At 38.2% G+C, this 21,785-nt stretch overlaps 1 long non-coding RNA gene across 2 annotated transcripts in view; it reads right to left on the minus strand.

Annotated features, from left to right (window-relative positions):
• LOC141490163 (uncharacterized) overlaps window positions 1–9,667 on the minus strand; it is a 55,984-nt gene extending 46,317 nt beyond the window's left edge. Inside the window, exons 1-3 of one of the 2 annotated variants that reach the window (XR_012469075.1) lie at window positions 9,631–9,667; window positions 6,208–6,321; window positions 1,898–1,968 (exon numbers count right to left, since the gene is read on the minus strand). This is a non-coding gene — a long non-coding RNA (uncharacterized LOC141490163). The remainder of the gene's footprint in view (window positions 1–1,897; window positions 1,969–6,207; window positions 6,322–9,630) is intronic. The other variant, XR_012469076.1, reaches the window with a different exon arrangement.
• Window positions 9,668–21,785: the final 12,118 nt, after the last annotated feature.

A 21,785-nucleotide genomic window follows, 5' to 3' on the forward strand; every position in this document is an offset into this window, starting at 1 on the left:
TTATGTATCACTTTCCCTTAATCCTAATTTCTCATACTGAAAATGACTAATCTGTAAACCTGTTTATAAAAAATACGTATGTACAATGATAACCTGACTGTTCACTCTTTAGGGGAGGGAGGTGGGAAAGGAAGGTGGAAGGAAATTTTGTAACTTAAAAATATACATTATGCATATGGATGAATGCTGAAAAAATTAAAAAAAATAATTAAAAATTAAGAAAAGAATTAAGTTTAAAACTTTCATTTCAAATGATCCCAGAGAGAGGATGTTTCTTATTTGGTATTAACTTATCTTGAATAGAAGAGAAGATACCATATTTTTTAATCTAGATCCTAAGGTGGCTTTGAAAGGAAACCAGCTATTTTCTACAGTAGAGTCTCATGGAGTTTTCCATAGGTCATCATCAGTAGCCTTGAAGCTACTTACTGTGATTTTATATCTTATGGGTTGTGTGTGTGTGTGTTTGTGTGTGTGTGTGTGTGTTTGTATACTTAAATCCTATTGCAATATCTCATTTCACTGAAAAATTTGCTTTGTGAGGTGACCTCCAGTTATCCGATAAACCAAGCACCTTTACGTTCTTCATGGCTGCTGATGGCTTAATGCCATTTGCCTGCTCAGAGCTATTTGCCTTTTAACCAGGATCTCTTGGAAACTTATTGAATGAAAGTGGAGCTATAATATCCTATCTCCAAAGAAATTTGTTTCTAATGATGGAATATTAGAATAGTAGACCAGTGAAGGAGACTTTTGGGAATCAAAAGGGCCTTTCAAATTTCCATTGAATAAGGAAGAGAATTGTGATACATTGATTGGAGTGACAAGAATTCAATTCAAATCCTTTCTTTTCTAAATAATTATTGTAATTCCTATTGTTTTTATAATGCTTTAAAATATACTTTATAATTATCATCTCATTTTTCCTACCAAAATCTTTGAGATGGAGGTACTATTATTACCCCTATTTTATAACCAAGGAAAGTTAAATGTAATAAATTAAGTGAACTGCCCAGGGTTAGAGAGCTAGGAAATATTTATGGCAGAGATGGAACTCAGATCTTTCTGATTTCAGGTTCAGGACTTTATTTGCTGTCACCTAATTCCTTTTATGATTTGGGTAATTTCTTTAGCCTGTCCATGTTTCAGTTTCTCCTCTGTAAAATATATTAACTGGAATATATATATAGCCTGTATATAATGTTCCAGCTCTAAATCTATGAAAATAATACTGGTAGTAACAAAGTGACCTTGGACTTTCAAAGGTGATGTGGTTAGGTCTGCTTCAAATAGGTACCCTGGTAGTTTAGGGCAAAATGAGTTACTCATAGATCATTCAGTAGTTCACAAAAAGTTTTACTTAAAAGATACTCACCCAAACTAAAACATTTAACTTGAGTAAACTCAGCTTACCTTCATTAAAAAAAATTAAAAGAAAAACTTGTCTGGTCAACTGGTCAGGGTAGGGCAAAGTGAAGCATAGTAGCCTAGGGACATCATCACATGCAAAGGGCACAGACTCCATATGTGTGGGTCTCTTTAGGCATTCAGATAGTTACTTCAACAAAGCCTGAGGCCACCAGGAAGAAATATGAGAAGGGTTAGACTTTTGCCTCTGGACCAGTCCAGTTTTAGGGAAAGAATTAGGCTAAGATATTTAGGAAGACATTCTGAGAGACATTGATCCTATGGCAAGAGTATAAGGTTTGACAAGTTCTAGCAAGTCCTAAAGTTTTCAAGTTCTGTGATTGGAATACACTCATGGTCTTCTGTCCAAGGACCAGACTAGCTAAATTCTATTAAAATCCATTACAATATGGAGGTTAGCAGATTGTTAAGTTTCTGTTAGCGATCTGCCCAGGAAGTGTTAGGTTCCTACCGACTAGCTTATCCTTACCCAGACAAACATTGAAGGGGTGGAAGACAAGCATGGAAAGTTCTCCAAGATCTCCAACATCTCCAAGATCTCTGTTGATTAAACCAAATACAAGTACTTAAATATCCTCCCCAGTCCCTGGTCCACTCCCACTCCTGTGGCACTCTATGATCATCCAGTAAAATAAGGCTCTGGTGCTAGAGGACACCAGGTGATGAAAGTTTACAGTACTCCCACAAACAACAGTCCCTTACAACAGATGACAAACCACTTTGCTTGTGAGAATGTTCATAAGAACTGTTTATGCAGGAATTGAAAAGAGGGATTGTAATTAATTTTACAGGGCTTTCACATGAAATAAGTCACAAAGTAGGGAAGGGTCAATGAGATAAAATAGAAGTTGACCTTATGTTGCATACTCTATTAGTCAATCTAATGATCTTTTATGAGGCTGGGAATCCTCTGATAAAATAAGATGACAGTCAGTGGTGGAGGGCAGGATTCTTTTTTCATTGTTTTCAGTTATGTTTGACTCTTTGTGATCCCATTTGGAGATTTTTTTTTTTGGCAAAATCTTAAAGGAGCTTATCATTTCCTTCTTTGGTTCATTTTATAGATGAAGATACTAAGGTAAAGAGGATTAAATGACCTGTTTCAAGTCACAGAACTAGAAAGTGTCTGAGACCAACTTTGAATTTACTTGTCCTCTATCCACTGGTCAATCTTGCTGCAGGGACTGTCCCTAATTTAATCTTGTATTTGATGAATCTTTAATAAATGCTCTTTAAATTGAAGGGACTTCAGAGATACCCTCATCCAACCATTTCATTTTATAAATGGGGACACTGAGGCCTATAGAAATTAAGATGACTTGCCCAAAGGCACAGAGGTAAGTGAGAGGAAGACTTGAGAGTTGAAGCTAGCTATTCTGACTCCAAATCCACCATTATTTCCTTTTGAATTATTGTTGTATGATTTAGCCACAAGCAGAAAGACCATCCAAGCTGCTTCTGTGTGACAAGAGACCAGGGAGTCCATGAAAGAAGCTTATCCTTTGCCCTTTGCAGTACTTTGATTCTGTATTTAATAAAGGATCAGGGGTTAGAATAGAAAGCTAAAGCCGAGAAAGTCAGAACTAGCTACAGTGTTAGAGCTTAGAGATTGGCTTGTCCATCCAACTATATCCTCACCTTCCCTGTTCTAAGAGCTTGAAGAGACTTGCCCCAGGTTAGATAACCAGTTGATGGCAGAGCCCTGGGAGAACCTAGTGATCCGCATTCCCAGCTAGCTTCCTTCTGGATATTTCTCTTCAGAAATCTATTCTCCTCTTTAATAGGGAAGAACTGGTAGCTGAAACCTCCCAGCTCTCAGATACTGAATCTCTCTGTGCTGCTGGGGATTTTGTGACTGTTTTTTTATTTTATTTTTTCTTTCAGCACTACACCTAGACTTGCAAATTGCTTTCTGGAATGATATATTTTTGCATATGGTGAATTGTACATCAACTGCAAGTTGTTTACAGCTCTGCCACTGCCTGAAAAATGGGCTCTCTCATCAGCTTTGTGTCTGGAACCCGTCTGGGATGCCTGGAAACTTGTCTTGTTTTGGTGCTGGATATTCAGTTGTCCTAATGCTATGTGATTATTCTGGCCTTCAAGAGATGAGGAAAGATTTTTGCTACAAAGTTTTTTTGATGGGAAATTGGTGGGTTATAACATCAATGATCACCTTTTCTGTGAGAAACATTACTGCATATACAGGATAGTGTACCAGCCAAGCCCTGCATTGCCCAAAGGGCAAGGAATCTCTTAGATCCTAGAGAGTCTGCTTATTTTATTTTTCATATGGGACTAGGGTGGTTCATTCTGGAATTTTTGTCCCACATATTTCCATCTAATTGTCTATTGACAAGAGAAGAGGAGTACATGACAATCTAGTAATTCAATACTATCTAATTAAAATTCTATCTGCGCTCTTAATAATTCTTATTACACATTATGCTTTAGTGTATGCATAATTATATTATATAATATACATTATATATTATATATATACATAATTATATCACAATACTCACCACAATTCTGTGAGGTAAATGTTACTATTATTCCTATTTTAGAGATTAGGGAACTGGGGTAAGGAGAACTTAAATGACTTCTACAGAATCACATAGTCAAGTGTCAGGGATAGAATTTGAACATGGGGCTTTTTGACTCTTTCATCTATTCTTTCACCTAATTACCTTTTAAAATTAGGCCAATGATGGATGAAAATGACCTCTGGGATACTAAATTGCTGTTAGGAAAAGGTGGATCCTGAAATGTGGATTTTGAATTTTGGATCCCATATCTAGCTTCATAGACATTCTTTTACCCTTCATTTAAGCCCATCACCACATTCCAAACATTCATGTTTACTATTGTGCACAGCCCATGGTGGAGCATTCCAAGTTCATATTGGTATGATTGGTTACAATTGAACATACCAAACCTTGACCCCAACATAATGATCTCAATTTGGTCATCTTCAGCACAAAGGAAAACAAACAACCAACTATCCATCCAACTAATCAACCAACTGAACCAATTATGCTTCATAAGATCTCATATTTTTAGCTGGTGGCAAAATTGTAGGCCATCTATTACAATCTTCTCATTTTACAAATGAAGAAATTGAGACCTAAGGAGGTTCAACAGCTGATCAAAGTTCACAATGGTAAGATTTGAAATTGGGTCTTCTGACTCCAAATTCATCTGATTATCATATTTTATTTTATTTTATTTTATTTTATTTTATTTTATTTTATTTTATTTTTAGGTTTTTGCAAGGCAAATGGGGTTGAGTGACTTGCCCAAGGCCACACAGCTAGGTAATTATCAAGTGTCTAAGGCCAGATTTGAACCCAAGTACTTCTGACTCTACTGCACCACCTAGCTGCCCCTGCTTATCACATTTTATAAGTGAGAACTCTTGGACCCCATTTAAGATTCTATGGAGGGCCAGTGAAAGAATGACTTCTTCCCCAAAGGTTATGACTCAGGATTATGCCCCAAGACAAAAGCTCAGCCATCTTACTCTGGGTCTAATTCTTATCAGTATCTGCATTTCCCAGCATTTGTACTTGTCTCAGTTCCATAATTTGCCAGGGCAGACTCAAAGTGCTACTCTCCAGAAGCCCTCATGTTCTAGGAAACACAAAAACAAATCATGCCTCCTTGAGTTGTGATCCACTGGATATGTGAGTGATATATAGGAACATTGCAGGCTAATTGAAGGAGAGTTGACAGACACTAAAGTGGGAATTCTCTTGTTCATAGAATCTTCCCTATTGCTAACAGGTATGGTGGAAAGAATCCTGGAATGGTAGGTAAAGCTAACTGGTTTTAATCTGGCTCTGGTCTGTTATCAATTAGCCATAGGAATTTAAACATTTTTGATGGGACTCAGTTTTACTGCTAGGAAAGTAATGGTATTTTGATCAACTAAAACCTCCTTGCAGGCCAAGAAATCACATATTTCCTGGTCTCAAATAAATCTTTCTCTGAAAGGTTGAAAAAAAAACTGATCGGATGACCAGTATCAGATGTAGGGTTAATACTGTTTCTTTTTCATTTAGTCATTGTAACTGGCTATGTCATAGATGAGAGCACACACACACACACACACACCACCTACACCCTAGTTATACCACTTATGTATTTGCTTTTCATCTTCTTATACCCAGGACCCTGCAATCTCCTGATCTCCAAGCTTTGCCAGTTAACTTAACTTGCTGAGTGGTTGTGGGGCTTTTATTATAGGGGTAGGGGTTTATTGCTCACTTATCAGTAATTGTGTCTCATAGCTTTAGGGTATTTTCCTATTGTTAGCAATCATGAGTTTGGGCTACTAACAGTCAGGAGTCAAGGAAGAATGATGAAAACCAAGAGAAGGTACCCATTGTCCTGAAATTGTTAGAATCTCAAAGGAGGGCTAAAATCCTTCCTTTATTTTTTTTAAAACTTGCCTTTCAACTGTCTCCATGAACTCTAATGATATCCTATTCATACACACTTTAGTAACCAGGCAAATTACTGGTTTTAGAGGCAATTTGGTAGGATGAAGAGAATACTGGGCAAAGAGTCAGGAAACCCATCTTCTAATCACAGCTCTGTAGCTCTGTGATTCTGGACAAGTCATTTAAACTCTCTGGGTCTCAATTTCCTCATCTGTAAAGTACATTTATTCTTTTTACCATCCATCTGACAGGGTTGTTGTAAGGATCACATATGATATGGAAGAAAAAGTGCTTGGAATAATGGCAAATATCATAAAAAAGAGCACTCACTCACCAGATCAGGGATGTTTGGGGTATTGAGCAGAGGAAGTTTGGCATTTGGTGTGCAGTTGATCAATCATCAAATATTCATTAAGCATCTCTTTTTGGCCAGTCTTTGTGGTAGGTACTGGGGATACAAACATGAAAATGAAACATCCTTTCCTTCACAGAGCTTGCATCAATCCATAGATCAATACCTCCTACTACACATATATGCATACATCATTGGGTATTTTTATCAAAGAGAATTTCTGTCATATATTCCATCATTGAGTTAGAGAATTGATATTAGAGATATCTCCATAAACATCCAAAGATAATACAAATATAGATTATATAGATTTTTATTACATATTCAAATATATGTATACTATTATTAGATGCTTCTTTGATAGTAAAGTTGGAGGGGACCAGTTCTGGATTCTTTCTGCTCCTTCCTCTCTACAGGATAGGATCAAGTTGAATCCTTCTCAAGTCTCACTAATCTCCTCCTTGAATTATAATCTTATTCTTCTTTCGCTGCCCTCTCCTCTCTATCCTATTCTTTGGTAGCTGTTGGGTATGGATAATCTCCCCCTCTGGATTTTCATGGAGTTTATTTCAGATTAAAAAGTAAACAGAACAATCTATAAAGTTCAGAACCCTCAGTTGGGAAAATTCCCAACTTTTAGACAGAGAATTGACTCTTTGCTATCATTAAAACTTTTATATGTTGCCAGCTAACCTCTCTATAATTGAGTCAAGTTCAGGAAATAAGAAACTTTGAGGTAGAAGAAATGAGCAAAATATTTTATATTGTCTATTACTGGAAGGCAGGGGGCGAAGACATTGGGAGAAAGAGCAGACTCTATTTGTGATGGTGATGATTTTTCCCTGGGCTATTAAGAGGTGATGCAACAGAAGTTCTTGCCCAAGGTCTCTGTTCCAAGATGGCTGCAGGGACCCAATGGCCCATCATCCTGAGTTCTTTTTGTGTAAAAGCTCCATTCTCCTTTCAGTTTCTACTTTGTTCCTAAGCAACCAATACTTTCCAACATTCATATTTTATGCTTTCAGTTTAACTTGTTAAGTCCTAGGTAGGGCTCAGGAAACTCTTCACTCTCCTTTCCCTTCTACCATCCCTTGAAGACATTCCATGTATGTGTCTTTTAAAACTCCCAATGGCTACTCAAGACCTTTTTCTAGCATAAACATCTTTTTTTCCCTTTTTTAAAAAAAATTTATTTAATATTTTGTGTTTTCCCCAATTATATGTAAAAATTAATATTCATTAAAAAGGTTAGATCCAAATTTTAACTCTCCCACTCTGACTGTGAGGAAATACTTGTCCTTCTGAACTACAAACCCCAGAATTCCATGCATGTCTCAAACCCCTTTCACATAAATATGTATAGATACATATATATACATACACACACATATACACACTTTGCAAGAAGAGTAAAGAAAATTCAGCTGCACAAATCTGTTGGGAATTATATTTCTAGGATTTTAATGAGACTTTATTGTTTTTTATGTTTCTGAAGCTTTTGACTTCAGAGCCTAGAAACCTCATTTCATTTCTTATGGAATCTGTGAAAAACAATGAGTTCCTTTATTGCATGGATTAATATAGTTAAATTCCCTGGCTGATCCATGACTTCTGAAACTTAGAACCTACTCTGCCTTCTTTGGTATCAAGTGATATCAAACTGAGACCAATAAATAGCAAAGACCAGGAAGCTGGAGTCATAATCACAGTCATTAAATCTCAGAATGAAAATGGACTTCAGAGGTCATCCATTTAATCCCAAAACCAATCATGCAAACTTCTCTAGAGTATCCCCAAGAAGTGTTCATTTTCCTTGATAGTCTGTAGTCTTCAGGAAGCCCCCAACTTCATTTTACTGTTAAGTAGCTAGAGGAAAAAATTCCTTCTTATCAAGCTAAAACATGTCTTCTCAGTAATTTTTTATTCATTACTATTGGTTCTTCTCTCTGGGCTAAGAAGAACAAATCTGGTACCTCTTCTGGATGAGTCTGCCAATAATTTGTATGTAGCCATCTTCCCAATATCAGTCTCTTCAGATCCTAAGTCTTTGCTTCTCCAGAGCAAATATTTTTAGTTTGAATGGGATGCTATTCAAATCCATTGCTAATCACAAAGGTCTCTCCAGAAGAATCAACTGATCCAGAGAGTGTTGAAAGGAATGAGTTCATTTGCCATGCTTCATCTTAAGACGGAAGATAACAAGGCTCAATTTAAAAAGTCCTGAAAGTGGGAAGCAGGAACAAACAGGGAAGATTAAAATGAAGTCTAATGTCTTCCTCCCCAATTTTATCCTGGGGCAAGGACTGACATCCTCAGACCAGATCAACCTCCTTCTCTCCAATCCAAAGAGGTTCAGACCAACACCTCCAAAGTAGGATGGGAAGGGGATACAACTGGAGATGTCACAGGGTGCCCAGCATAATCATCTTCAAGTCAAGGTGGGCTGAAATCCTAGAATCCACAGTACTCTATGATTCCTAGATCCAAGTTCCTGGACAATCATATGCAACTCTCTTTTTTTTAGGGTTTTGCAAGGCAATGGGGTTAAGTGACTTGTCCAAGGCCACACAGCTAGGTAATTGTTAAGTGTCTGAGGTCGAATTTGAACTCAGGGACTCCTGACTCCAGGGCCAGTTCTCTATCCACTGCGCCACCTAGCTGCCCCTATATGCAACTCTCGACACAGTTCTGGGTCATTTTGTTTTTCATTTGTACTGTTTAGCATATCTGATTGATTTCCCATTCTTGAGATTATAGCTCTCATCTATAGTCTTCCTTTTGCTAGTTCATTCTTTTAGGTTTGCTTTAGGATTTTATCCATTGAGTCTCCCTGGTGACTGACATTGAGCTTGTCCACTAAAGTACCCAAACCTTTATACTGAAATACCATTGTCTAATATAGTATTCCCCAACTGGTATTTGTGCCATTGATTTTCTGAACCCTAATATAGGACTTTAGATTTATTCTTATTAAATTTCTTTTTATTAGATTCTGCCTATCCTGTCCAAAGCTTTTGGAATATTTTTCATCCCATTCCCAAGTTGTTAGCATTCCCTTACTATTGAATGACTTTGAGTTATATTTAATTATCTATGTTCTGTTTTTAAGGCAAATTCTACCCCTGTCTATAGAATACTATAGTTCCCCCATGCCATATTTTCCTAGCTGAATTTAAGATCCCCGAAAGTCAACATTATTTCATTTCTGTCTTGTATCCCTCGTAGCCAGCACAGTGTCTGGTTCAAGGGTAAACACAGAATAAATGTGTGTTCACTAACTCCCTCTATTAGAAAACAAGCTTTGTGAGAACAAGGATAATTTCATTTTTGTCTCCATAAATCCAAACTCTAGGATATAGCTAGTGATTAGGAAATGTTGTTGGGTTGAATCTACACTTCATTTACCTTGTCTGTTCATTCTCCCCGTTTCACGTCATCTATGATCTTGGAAATTCTGATACTTATTATTAGGCACAGAAATCCTCGCAAAAGGCAGCTATGGTAACATCATGGATAGAGTTCTAGATTTGGAGTCCAACTCCTGAGTTTAAACCCCAACCTCAGACACTTATACCTACATGATGATGCTTGTCCTTAATATTTGAAGAAGGGAGATGATGGCATGACATGCAGGTAAGTTGTATTTGAGTAAGGTTTCTCTTGTAACCTTGGACAAATCATTTGACTTCTATAGATGCTTAGTTTCCCCATCTGAAAAATGAGGAAACTTGAATCAATATCCTTTCCTCTATGATCCCTTCTTGCTCAAAATAGATGATTTCATGTTCCTACCCTGCTCTTACCTCCCATCCAAATTGATGGTTTCTCTTTCCTTGTCACCATTAGATGTACAAGCTCACCTTCTTTTCTCATAATGGTTTCTTTCTGGAGGTTATTTCTTCCTCCTCACCTGGATCAATAGGGTGGCTAGCATTTCATTTGTTCAGCAAATTTCTTTTAAAGAATATCTTACATACTCGGAATACATTAATTCCATAACAAATAATTTCTGAAGAGAAGATAAAACCTTTGACAATATGTTTTTGTTTTTGCTTTACATTAAAAAAATGGTTGTTGGTTCCCAAGGACAAGCTGAAACACCACATGATGGAGGGTTCCATGTCTAGGATATGGGATGTAAGACGTCAGGATAAGAATCTCTCTGAGTACACTATCTCTTCTTCCGAATGATAGTGTGTTCTATTACCATCTCTCTATTATATAATCTTTTTCTGGATAGCATTCTGTATGGTAGTGGCCTTGAACAGAGACTTTAGAGACTCAAAGCATTGGTTGTTATACTGGGGTCTACAAAAATTTTAAATTAAAAATATTTTGAGAACTATATTGTAACACAATTGATTTCCTTTGTATTTCTCTCTCTCTCTCTCTCTCTCTCTCTCTCTCCCTCCCTGAGAGGGGATTTGCAGTATTAACCAGACTATCAAAAGTATCCATGACACAAGAAAGGTGAGGGGTCCCTGATTGAGAAAATACCTCAAAGGTTGCTACATCTAATTCCCTCTCCCATTTCACAAACAAGCAAAATGAAGATCAGAGGAGAAAAGGTCCCATCAGTGGACCTCAGCCTCAAGATCCAACACTCCATTGCACTGTTAAAGGCATTTTGCTTTTGTCATTGATTGTCTTATAGTACTGTAAGGAAGGAACTGAGCATGCCTTAAAGTTCCTCTGCTCCCTTGTGCCTAGCACAATGTTCATTTTTCTCCAAAGCCACCACAGCTTCTTATTTGATCTCCCTGACTTCAGGTTCTGTCCTCTCAAATCTGTTCTCAACATAAATACCAAAATGGCATTCCCAAAGCCTAGGTGTGACCAGATCATATTTCTGATCCAAAAATTTTAGTAGCTCCTCTTTGAATCTAGGATAAAAGACAAACACACTCTTTTGGCTTTTGAAGTCCTTCATAGTCTGGCTCCCACTAGCCTGTCTGGGATTACTCTTCTTCAAACACTTTAATGTTCATGCCAGGCTGGTCTGCTTCCTTTTCCCTGTATACAACATTCCATCTCCTATTTCTGTCCTTTTGTTCAAGCTGTTCCTTCTTCTTGGAACATACTCCATCCTCACCTTTGCTTCTGAGAATTCTTCTTAGTAACTCCAGCCTTCTCCCAAGTCCCATCTCCTACAGGAAACTAATCATGAACATCCAGGGAAAGACTTTTTACATATTTTATTTTTTGTGTTCTATTTTTTTTATTTAATGACACTGCACCCTTAATAAAATATTAACTCTTTGAGGGAAGGGAATTGACTTTCTCTTCTCCAGAACCTCCTCAGTAGACTTCTAACCAATAGCAGTTATCCACAACAGCCATGTGTGGATATATTTTTTTAATCCCATGGAGCAACTTGGTCCTAAAGACCTTCTTTCCTGATTTCTCTCCATGAAATCCTTCTTTATGCTTCATTTCCCTTCTTCCTCTCTGGTCACTTCTTTCATATACTCCTTAACAGCCAATTTGCCACAGTGGATATGAGTTCTTTCTTCCCCAACCTTCCAGGCCTGGAATGATGCTATTGTTCTTGAATGGAATGTGTCCTGATTGCCTCACTCACCATCTCTGTAACTTCCTAGACCACCTGTCCCTCCCTAACCACCATTCCTCTTTGGTTGTCATTTCTCCCACTGGAAAATAAGCTCTTTGAGAGAGAAAAATCAGTCATTATTTTTGCATTTGTATTTCTAGTATTACATTAGAGTTAAGGCAAAGTTCTTGATATATATAAAGTAAGTATTTTAAATAAAAGATTCTTCATCTTTTATTCATTGTTTCTATGAATATCTAGCAGCTAGCACAGTGTCTGGAATCCTTGTTCTTTGCCTTGTTCAGTCATTTTAGTCATTATCTTTTTAAAAATTCTTAAATTTTTTATTTTTTTTAAATTTAAGGCAATAGGGGTAAATGACTTGCCCAAGGTCACACAGCAAGGTATTTATTAAGTGTCTGAGGATGGACTTGAATTCAGGTCCTCCTGACTCCAGGGCTGGTGCTCTATCCACTCTGTGACCTAGCTGCCCCATCCCCATTTTAGTCATTTGCAATTCCTTGTGATCTCATTTCACGTTTTCTTGACCACGATATTGGAATTGTTCATCATTTTCCTTTCTAGCTCATTTTATAGACAAGGTTCAGTGACTTGCCCAAGATCACATACTAAGTGTCCGAGGCTAGATTTGAATTCATGAAGATGAATCTTTCTGATTCCAGGTCCAGCACTTTGCTCCATCGTGAAAAGGTTGCAGAGCAAAGCAATTTTCTCTTCCTTTTTCTTAACCTCTCCCAAATTTGGGGAGTCCTTAAATCTTAGGCTGCATTCAGAGCTAAAAGGACTCTTGGGAGCATCTAACCCAGCTCCTTTGTTTTTCAGAAAAGGGCAGCTATGTGGCACGAAGGATAGAGTACTGACCTTGGAGTCAGGAGACCTGAATTCAAATTCAGCCTCATATGTTCAACATTTACTAGCTATGTTCCTGAATAAGTCATTTAACCCTAACTGTCTTGCCACAAAAAAGATACTGAGTTCTAGAGAGGTAGCCTAGAGTTGAAAGGAGTGTGATCCAAATCTCTAACTTAACAGTTGAACAAACTGAGGTTAAAGGATTTCATTAAAGAAATTTCAATAAAGAACAAGAGGTTAAACAAGTCTAGACATAGATCTTACTAGCTATTCAGGGACCCTCTAGGCTTACTCTCTGCTTTTATAAATAAAGAAACTGAGGCTACTTTAGGAGGTTTCTCCAAGAGAGTTTATATAACTTGTTCATGGCCCCACAGTCAGGACAAGACTCAAATTCGGTTCCTTTGATTCCAGAAGCAGTACTTTCCCCACTATATCATGTTGCCTTTCCAAATGGAAGGCATAAGAGATGTTTAACTTATTTAGCATTTGATATTAGTTAGAGAAGAGGCCTTTCATGAGCATGGCTGCTTATCCAAAGTGGATCTTTAAGATCCATTGATTTGGCACCCACATTTTGGGTTTGGCAATGAATGTGTGTATGTATATGTGTGTGAGCATGTTTGTATGTATGTGTGTGTGTGTGTGAGTGTGTGCATTTGTATGTGCAGATGTAGGGGTGAGGAGTGAAAAAAAAGAAGCCTATGAGTTAGAATGAGTCCTCCCTTATGCATGTCTATGAGACACAATCCGCAGATGCCTTTTAAAAGGCAAGAATCTTCTTGTTCTCTGGGGATGATATGCTGCTGAAGATTCTTCTGTTTTTTTTCTGGCTCTGATGATGGCATCTGGCATTAACCATTCAACAAGAGGCAGAAAAAAGGGAGGATGAAAAAAAAAACACACAAAACAAATCCTCACACAACATCCCTGCTTTTTTCAAGAGAACTGCAGCTGGGCTGTGCTGGAGCATATGGCCTCAGGGAGGTACATTTGGTTCACTTAGCAGAGTTCCGTGGCCTGTGAATGTTCAACACATTTTAACATTAAAGCCATCAGACAGCTGCCCTGATTCCTGCCTTCCCTCGTTGGCTTTCATCGTGACTGTAGAGTAACAGAGATACCGGGGTGGCGGATCTCCAGTCTGCCTATTATCCAAGAATGGGCCGAGGGGCTTTCTGCATGCATGGCTGGTACTATGGCTTAACAGTCTTCACTCTTTATCCAGGCCATTATGTCCCACTGACTCCTTGAGACAGGAGGATTACACTCTAGGTGAGAAGGACCAGAGCTTCCCTCTAGGAGGATCATACTTCAGCGAAGCAGAGAAGAGACCCTGGGCCAACCAGGGTTGGCAAGACTGAGGTCTCAGTAGAGAAGAAAGAAAACTAAATCCTACCAGTATCCAGGAAGGAAATACTGCAGGGAAGCCTTGACTTGGATGGCCAAAATATCCAATTGGGAAGTTTCCCCACCTCATCTGTAATAAAAATGAAACACCATTATTGTTCCACCTTGTGTCTCATCACATGGATCCCTGGGGAAATGGAAGTAGTTTAATGGGATGGAAAGAGACCTTGACAAGTGCTTAGAGGATCTGGGGCTCTGGTTCCGACCCTTTGGTCGTTTTTTGGGGGTTACAAGGTGACTTGTCTTACGTGGTCCCCAGAGTGTAGAATAAGGAATAGTGAGTGAAATTTACAGCAGAAATGAGGACTCCATGTAAAGGGGGAAAATAGAAATCAATACAATTTCCTAAAAATTGAAACTCTCAGGTAAAAAGACAGACATCAAAGGAAGAAATCCAAATATCAACAACCATGTGAAATGAGGAGATACATGCAAATGAAACACTCGGAATTTCTACTTCATGCCAACCAGATGATCATAAGGGACAGAAACAGAAAGTGACAATTGTTGGAGGGGCTGTGTGAAAATGGGTACTCTCATTTGCTCAGTGGAGCTGTGAATTGGTACAGCCATTCTGGTGAACAATATGGAACTCTGCCCTCAGTCAGGACACTGAGCATCTCCTGTGACCCAGAAATCTCACTGTGAGCTCTAAATCCTCAAAGAGATCAACAAAAGCGTGAAAGGACCCATAGATATAGAAATATTTATAGCCTCTTCTTTTTAGTGGTAAATGACTGGAAAGGAGAGGCGACCCATGAATTGGGGAAAGCCTAGACAAATCAGGGTCTATGAATATAATGGAATGTCATTACACCTTAAGAAATAACGAAGGGGAGAATTTCATAGCAACTTGGAAAGACTTGCAGGAATTGATGCCAAATGAAATGAACAGAATCAGAAGAACAATGTATACAAAACAGCAATCTTTTTTTCAATGTTGGAAGCTCTCTTTATCAATAAAGATTAGTACTATCTTTGGAAATGTAGTCTTGGAGAGTTGTGTAGAGACGCTGAGAGATTGAGAGAGTTTCCTAGAATCACAGATTCAGTATATACCAGAGGTGAAACATGAAGCCAGATCTTTCTAACTCCAAAGTCAGTTTTCCATGATTGTACACATATATAACCTATATCAGATTACTCACATCCAGGGGAAGGAAGGGAGAAAGGCAGAAAAAATGTTGAAGTCAAACTCTTACAAAAAATTGGTCTTAAAAACTATCTTTACACGTAATTAGAAAAAAAAATTTGAAAACTTAGTTTTCTATCCTTTGCTAAACTATCAATTTATTTTCTTCTTTTTTGTTTTGGGTCCTGTTTCACTTGGGTCCAACTCTTTGTGACTCAATCTGTGACTTTCTTGACAAAGATACTGGAGTAGTTTGCCATTTCCTTCTCCAACTCATTTTACAGATGGAGAAACTGAGGTAAAGCATGGTAAAATGACTTGCCTAGGGTTACATAGTTGGTAAGTATCTGAGGTCAGATTTGAATTCAGATTTTTCCACTCCAGACCTGATGTTGTATACGTTGAGTCATCTTGCTGCCTATTATTCTTATGCAATTTTAATAGTGCTATTGTTCCATTAACGCACAACTGAGAGGAAGGAAGTCTGTGAGCTGTGTGACCTTGGACTGGTTACTTCATGGACTTCAGTTTCCCCATCTGTCAGAATAAAGGAGTTTTTCTTCATTATTTCTCAGATGCCTTCCAGCTCTAAATTGATGATACTATGATCCTATAGGTTGCGAAGTGTCAGACTTAGGCTCCATATAAGACAAGGTTTCCTAGTAATGTTTTTGTGGTCCCAAAGTGGAATAGACAATCAAAACAGGTAGCAACTTGACCCATCACTAAATTCCTTTCAAGGCTGGATAGTCGCTTATTTGGTATGAAGTGCCAGGGATTGCTTTTCTGATGCAGGTTGGACAAGATGACTGGACTGTATAGTCTCATTTATCTTTTGGATTCTGGGATACACTTCTCGTCAGAGTACCAAAAAGAAGTGCATTATTGAAACTGTATTGTTTTTCTGCTCCAAGCACTGTGAAATCCAAATTATAGGACTCCATCCGGCAAGTGCCAAGGACATCAATGCCAAGACATTCAGTGTGACATGAAGGAAGGGACTTATTCAGCTGAAGAAGGCCAGCCTGGGCAGGGCAGGGGAACAAGGCAAGGAAAAAATATGTGTCCTCATATGTGATCTGATTGAGAGTCAATTGAAAGTGAGCAAGATTGTGATGCTGGTACAGATGGTGTGCCCTTCCTGAAAGCAAGGCCTCACACTGCAAGTGGCAAGGGTGGTGTCATGAGTGGGGAATGGGTGAAGACATTTTGACAGGTGTTAGAGGAACAGAGGGAAAACATGGTGTGGTGGTAGCTGCTTCCTGCTCATCTGTGTTCAACACTTGATGATCCCAGAGCCTAATGAGCAAGATGGCAGACCAATCCTTATGGAAACAAAAGACCCTTGTCTTGCTTGCTCCTTTTCAAAGGGACCATGGCTAGGAAACCAACAGTCCCTTTGAGACTGAACAAGTGTTATTTCACCTTTAGTTCTTTAACATCAGTCACCACAGAATGAGAACAATCATTCCGGCCAGTAGCTAAGCTTGGAGTATAAGCCACTGGAAAAAATTCTCTTTTGTTCTCTTTGTATGTCTATCATAAAATTGCACATGGCCTGATGCCTGACGCAGGGAAGAACAGTTAGAAGTTTCCTTTCCATTGTCAAGACTAATGTTTGTCCATTTTAATTCAATATAATTAAATTAATAATATTAAGCATTTGCTTTTTTTCTTTTTAAAAATATTTTGTTTTTCCAACTATATGCAATGGCAGATACTACCAATCATTTTTTGCAAGACTTCGGGTTTTACATTTTTTCCCCTTCTTCCTTCCCTCTCCCCTACCCCCAAAATCAATCAGATATAGGCTCTACCTGACAAGATTAAGCATTTGTTAATAGGGACTGGATTGTAGTCAGTGAAGGATTCAATGACCAAAAAAGTTTTGCTTTCAAAGACTCTGCATTCTTTGAAATTAAGTAAAAAGTGGAGTGGTGGTAGAGGGAACTGGGAGACAACCTGTCTAAGAGAAACAAGAGCAAGTCTGCTCCTCAGAGGGAGAGAGCATTATTTATATCTATCATCTATCTATCTATCTATCTATCTATCTATCTATCTATCTATCTATCTATCTATCTACCTAACTATCTATATCTATCTATGTATCTATATCTATCTATCTATCATCTATCTATTTGTTTATTCATTCATTCATTCATTTGTTTATTCATTCATTCATTTATCTATCTATTTATTATTAAAGATATTACCTGAGTTTTACAATCCCCCCCCATCTTACTGCCCTCCCCCTACCCCCCCACAGAAAGCAATCTGTCAGTCTTTACTTTGTTTCCATGTTGTACATTGATCCAAATTGAGTGTGATGAGAGAGAAATCACATCCTTAAGGAAGAGATGAAAAGTCTAAGAGATAGCAAGATCAGACAATAAGATATCTATTTTTTTTCTAAATTAAAGGGAATAGTCCTTGCACTTTGTTCAAACTCCACAGTTCTTTCTCTGGATATAGATGGCACTCTCCTTTGCAGACAGCCCAAAATTGTTCCCAGTTGTTGCACTGATGGAATAAGTGAGTCCTTCAAAGTTGATCACCACCCCCATGTTTCTGTTAGGATATACAGTGTTTTTCTGGTTCTGCTCATCTCACTCAACATCAGCTCATGCAAATCCTTCCAGGCTTCCCTGAAATCCCATCCCTCCTGGTTTCTAATAGAACAATAGGGTTCCATGACATACATATACCACAGTTTGGAGAGAGCATTATTAACGCTTGGGGTAATCAGCAAAGACTTCCAGAGGAGATGGAAGCATCTCAGATGAGCCTCTAAGTATGAATTCCGAGAGATGTTGATGAAGATTAAATGCATTTCAAGCCTTGGACACAGCCTGGATGAAGGCAAAGAGGTTATAGATAAGATACTGGGTCTGAGTAATGCTTAGCAGTCATTTGGCAGAAGTAATAATACGAATTATAATAGCAAATAATAGCAGCAACTATGTGACACCTTAGAATTTACAAATATGATTTATAAAATAGTATTATCCACTCATGAGTGGACAATAGAGCACAAATGACCTGAGTTCAAATCCAGCCTCATTCACTTAAAACTTGCTTATCTATGTGACCTTGAGCAAGTCACTTAACCCCATAACTTTACAAAACAAAAAAAAATAGCATTATCCCCCTTTTACAGATGAGGAAATTAAGGTTATGTAACTTGCCCAGGGTCTGGCTTCAACTATGAGCTTTTCCTAAGGTATAATATGAAATAAAACTGAAAAAGTACATGGAGACCATATGGTGGATGGTCTTAAGTTCAAGGCTCATTTTTCTTATAAGTCAAAAATTCTCCTTTCATTAAAAGGATATTGCAGTTTCTTCTTTATCTCACTCACTTTTCTCCTCTCATTCAATTCTGTACCCAAGTTCTGTTCTGCTTCCAGCATCTGTCCAAGATCCATGCATATAGCTCAATGAGCCTTATTGGTTATGTGTCCATCTACACATCAAAATATGGACACTAGATTTTCTTTAGTAACTTGATTTTCTTCTGCTTAAGAGTTAAGCTAGTCCCTAGTCCTAATGCCCCCATTTTCCTGATTGATAAATGGGTCATGTGGTTCCAGCCATCACTTCACTTTGTTCCCTGGATACCTTGTAAGCTGCCATGAGCCAGGTGTGCAAGGAGCCTTCACACCCTACTTTTCTTATTTGGAACCACAATCCCATTCATCCAACTTTTGCTCTTGGAATATATGTGTTACTTTATTGTCCTGTAGCTTCACTTTCCATCTCTGTAATTTTCCAAATCCAAAGAGCCTTTTCAAGGCTACCACTCCATCAGAATTGTTGTGCCAACTGTCTGGTAGAGGAAAGGCATTGTTTGTTTTTGAATTGTATCTTCAATGCTTAACACACATTACTCATGTCCAGTGCTTCCTCAATGCCTATGTATCCACCTTCCCATTCATTCATTTTTGAGTGATTATCGATCCCCTCCAAGAGGATCTTCAGTATTCTCAGACTTGATGGGATCAAGGGGATGTCACACAAAGGAGATTCCTTCCAGAAGGATCATAGGATCAGAGTAGTAGTACTGGAAGGAACTTTAGAGATTATTTAGTACAACATCCCCATTTTAGAGGAGGAGACTTTCTCAGGTCCCACATTGCTATTCCTTTCCCATCTTGACTTGTACTGTATATTGGATTTTGACTATGAAAGTAGTGAATCCCAGCTTCTTTCTGAAACAAAGATTCTTTTAAAAATCATTTCTATTGTTCTGCTATTGTTTTGAGGCCTTGATTCATCAAATACTATAGCTTCAGAACAGAAAAAAAGTATCACAAAGAAGGAAATGGAAAGGCTCATAGTGGTTGTGAATAGGTTATGAAAAATTGCAAACAAAATTCTGGAGAAAAAGTAAATGTCGGGATATCATTATAAAGCAAGTAAATAAAAAAACATGGGCTATGTGAAAGTGGAGAGGGCAGTCATATGAAATTCACTTTCCAGAGAACTCCCATACTCCATTGGCATCTTCATGGTATTAGAAGAACCTGAGGAAGTCTTCTAACACACTGAGTAAACCCAGTATGATAAACTAATTGGGAGACATGGAAAACAGTTACCCAGGATCTGATAGCATAGATCTGGTGTTAAATGGATCATTGGAAGGAAAAAAAAATCACATTGCTGAGACCAGAGAACATTTCATATGTTGAGTATTCTTAATGGAAGACATGAGCATTCATGAACAAGAGAAAATTTATTTAGATTGGGTAGTTACATAAGGAAGGAGAACTGCATCATCAGAAGGATTCTCAGAACCTATTGGACCCATTACACACTTATCCAAACATCACTTTATGACATTCTTGACAAGTGGTCACCTAACATTCTCTTGGAAGACCCAAGGAAAGGGAATCCACTATTTTCTAAAAAATTCCCTTTCTACTTTCAAACATGCCCAAATTATTAGGAAGTCTTTGTTTATATCTTTCAAAAATTTGCCTTCTTGCAGCACACACCCATTTTTACTCCCTCTGAATCTGAACAGAACAAGTCTGTTCTCTTGTCAACATGACTAAAAATACTCCAGGAGAGCTCTCAGCCCCCCTCCTCTTCCTACCCAAGTCGTTTTCTCTCTCAGCAAAGCATCAACAGTTGTTTCAATCTATCTTTGCATTGTTTGCAATCCATTATTCTTAGCTTCCTCTGCACATCTTTTGGATTACTAATTTCCTCATAATATATGATTTCCCCAAACTAAACACAATTCTCTGGATGAGATCTGACCAGGGCAGAGTGGAGAGGACCAGCAGGAACAACATTTTACTTGTCTTGCACATTATGTCTCTATCAACATAGTCCAAGGTTGCATTGGATTATTTTTAGCTTATTATTCTGTTGACTCATATTGTGTCTGCAGTTCACTAAAACCCCTAGATAATTTTGAGGGTAAATGCTATTTAGTCATTACACAGGGATGCTCTTTGTAGCTGGTGGAGCTGGAGGGACCCCTGAGAGCATCTAGCTTTCTTTTTTGTGACCCCAGCCATGTGTCAAAGAGAATATATAAAGTGAGGTTGGATGATAGTTAGCCATGGTGGCAATGCCACTCTGCAGCAAATAATCTCCATTATAACTGAATTAGCTTTCTAGTTGTTTCATCTATCCTCTCCCTGCCTTTGCATGGGCTGGTTCCCATGACTAGAACATACAACCTCCTCATCTGTGCTTCTTAGAATACCTAGCTTCCTTCCAAACTAAGCTCAGGTGCCATCCTCTGTATATGGTCTTTTCTGAAGACCCTAATTAATAACAATCTCTCCTTTTGAAATTACTTGTATATATGATCTCTCTCTCTCTCTCTCTCTCTCTCTCTGTCTGTCTGTCTGTCTTTCTGTCTCTGCTTCTGAATCTCTCTTTCTCTGACTGTGCATTTCTATCTCTGTCTCTGTCTATCTGTCTCTGTCTCTATCTCTTTGTCTCCTGTTTCTCGTCTCTGTCTCTCTATCTCTCTGTTACTGTCTGGCTCAGTTTCTATGTTTCTCTGCCTTTATCTGTTTATCTTTCTCTCTGTCTCTGTTACTGTCCATTTCTGTCTTGGTCTCTGTCTCTCTCTGTCTCTCTTTGTCTCTCTGTCTCTGTTTCTATCTCTATCTCTGTTTCCATCTGTCTCTATCTCTGACTGTGTCTGTCTCTCTGATCTCTTTTTCTCTTCTTTGTCTCTTTCTCTCATCTCACTGCTTCTGTCTGACTCAGTCTCTATGTTTCTTTTTCTTTATCTGTTTATCTCTCTCACTATTTCTGGCATTGTCGATTTCTGTCTCTCTTTGTCTCTGACTGTTTCTATCTCTATTTCTGTCTCCATCTCTGTCTCTATCTCTGACTGTGCCTGTCTATCTGTCTGTCTGTCTTTTTCTCTCTCATAAATGATTTCCCTAGGACTAATTCTTGATGTGATGCTGGGTTATTTAGCATATCCAGTTGGGTTGTCCTGATCTCTGGTTCTCTTCTTTGTCTCTCTCATCTTGCTGCTGCTGTCTGACTCAGTCTCTATGTTTCTCTTTCTTTATCTGCTTATCTCTCTCACTATCTCTGTCACTGTTCATTTCTGTCTCTGTC

This window comes from Macrotis lagotis, chromosome 5, assembly GCF_037893015.1.
Source record: "Macrotis lagotis isolate mMagLag1 chromosome 5, bilby.v1.9.chrom.fasta, whole genome shotgun sequence".
NCBI classification, from domain to species: Eukaryota; Metazoa; Chordata; class Mammalia; order Peramelemorphia; family Peramelidae; genus Macrotis; species Macrotis lagotis.